General features: G+C 50.2%; 1 protein-coding gene across 1 annotated transcript in view; it reads left to right on the forward strand.

Annotated features, from left to right (window-relative positions):
- The window catches only part of LOC111959053 (receptor-type tyrosine-protein phosphatase S), a 23,660-nt gene that overhangs the window by 10,334 nt on the left and 11,090 nt on the right, over window positions 1-2,236 (forward strand). The gene's annotated exons all lie outside the window — the stretch shown is intronic.

Consider the following 2,236-nt stretch of genomic DNA (forward strand, 5'->3'; position numbering starts at 1 on the left):
CCTGGACCGTGGTGTGCAATTAACCTTTTTATTTCACCCACTTGCGTTCCGTCTTACTCTCGGCGGTCGGGCGACCGTCTACAAACTCCACATACCACAATGCGACCGTCTACAAACTCCACATACCAAAATGGGACCGTCTCACAAACTCACATACCAAAATGGACCGTCTACAAACTCCACATTACCAAAATGACCGTCTACAAACTCCATATACCAAAATGGACGTCTACAAACTCCACATACCAAAATGGACCGTCTACAAACTCCACATACCAAAATGGACGTCTACAAACCTCCACATACCAAAATGGACCGTCTACAAACTCCACATACCAAAATGCTAAAATGAATTAGTGGTCTCCAGCGGTGCAGAAATAAATAATTTTGAAGTTGCCCTTCTTATTCATAAGAGGGCTTAGACTGAGCCCTCTTGAAACAGGCAGGACGGCGGGGAACACAGGAGTAGAGCAGCGTCTAGCACACATCCTCAAATGGCTCCCTAATAGGGCTCTGATTAAAAGTAGTGGCCTCAGTGTAAATAGCGTGTGCCGTTTAGGCATCCTTAGAGGAAGACAGTACATTCCCAGCCTGTTTTTTTCGAGTGCCTCAGCAAGCATCCAGCCTGGAGTGCCGTCACCACCACATCCAGCCTGGAGTGCCTCAGCCAGATCCAGCCTGGAGTGCCTTCAGCCCAAGATCAGCCTGGAGTGCCTCAGCCAACATCCAGCCTGGAGTGCCTCAGCCAAGATCCAGCCTGGTGGAGTGCCTCTAGCCAACATCCAGCCTCGAGTGCCTCGCCAACATCCAGCCTGGAGTGCATCAGCCAACATCCAGCCTGGAGTGCCTCAGCAAGATCCAGCCTGGAGTGGCCTCAGCCAACACCGCCTGCGAGTGCCTCCAGCACATCCAGCCTGGAGTGCCATTCAGCCAAGATCCAGCCTGGAGTGCCTCAGCCAAGATCAGCTGGGTGCCTCAGCCAACATCCAGCCTGCGCGCAGTGCCTCAGCCAACCGATCCAGCCCTGGAGTGCCTCAGCCACCATCCAGCCCTGGAGTGGCCTCAGCCAGACCAGCCTGGAGTGCCTCAGCCAGATTCCAGCCCTGGAGTGCCTCAGCCAAGATCCGGCCTGGTAGCTCACGCCAACATCCAGCCTGGAGTGCCCTCAGCCAACCAGATCCAGCCTGGGGTGCCTCGCCAACATCCACCGCCTGGGGTGCCTCAGCCAACGATCCAGCCTGGAGTGCCTCAGCCAACATCCAGCCTGGAGTGCCTCAGCCAACATCCAGCCTGGAGTGCCTCAGCCAACATCCAGCCTGGAGTGCCTCACACACTGAAGAAATAAATCGATGTGCCTCTGCTCTCTCTGTTCCCAAGGCTGGATAAATAAATTGCTTTAGCCCTAACCCCAGATCAGATTGGGGAGAGGCCAGAGTTAAGAAGATTAGGTAAATAAACATCTTTAGCCCGACCCCAGATCAGATTGGGGAGAGGCCAACGTTAAGAAGATTAGATAAATAAACATCTTTAAGGGCTGACCCTGGGTCTGTCAGAACGTAGAGAGAGAGAGAGAGAGAGAGAGTTAGAACGATTAGTGGCTCTTTGAGTTGCTCTTTAATTCTCCTCATTTAGAGGAGATTTAACTGCGTCCCAAATGGCACGCTATTCCCTATATAGTGTTCTACTACCTATAGGGCTCTGATCAAATGTAGTGAGTTGTGTAGGGTATAGGGAACCATTTGGGATGTGGTCCGAAATCACAGAGGAGGTGGCTTCCCAGACTTTTCTGCTTTTCACCTACATGTACATATTACCTCAATCAATCACCCCGACTACCTGGTATCCCCAGTACACTGACTCACTAGTGGTACTCCTTGTATATAGCCTCCTTATTGTTATTGTATTGTGTTATTTTACTGCGTTTAGTATCTTCTTTTTGGATCTATCTGTTACGGTTTGTCTTACTTTTTAACTGCGTTGTCGAAGAAGGGCTCGTAAAGTAAACATTTCACGGTAAAGTATGCACTTGTATTCGGCGCATGCGATAAATATTATTTGATTTTATTTGATTTGAGGTGCGAGGCCCTTTCTCTTCACAGAGTCCTGTCTTTCTGTGGCTCAGTCCCAAATCGCACCCTATTCCCTACATACTGCCCTACTTTTGGTCCAAAAAGTGGAAAGTGCTGATGAGTGGTAACACACACACACACACACACACACACACACACACACACAC

The sequence above is a fragment of the Salvelinus sp. IW2-2015 genome, linkage group LG35 (genome assembly GCF_002910315.2).
Source record: "Salvelinus sp. IW2-2015 linkage group LG35, ASM291031v2, whole genome shotgun sequence".
In the NCBI taxonomy this organism is placed as follows: Eukaryota; Metazoa; Chordata; class Actinopteri; order Salmoniformes; family Salmonidae; genus Salvelinus; species Salvelinus sp. IW2-2015.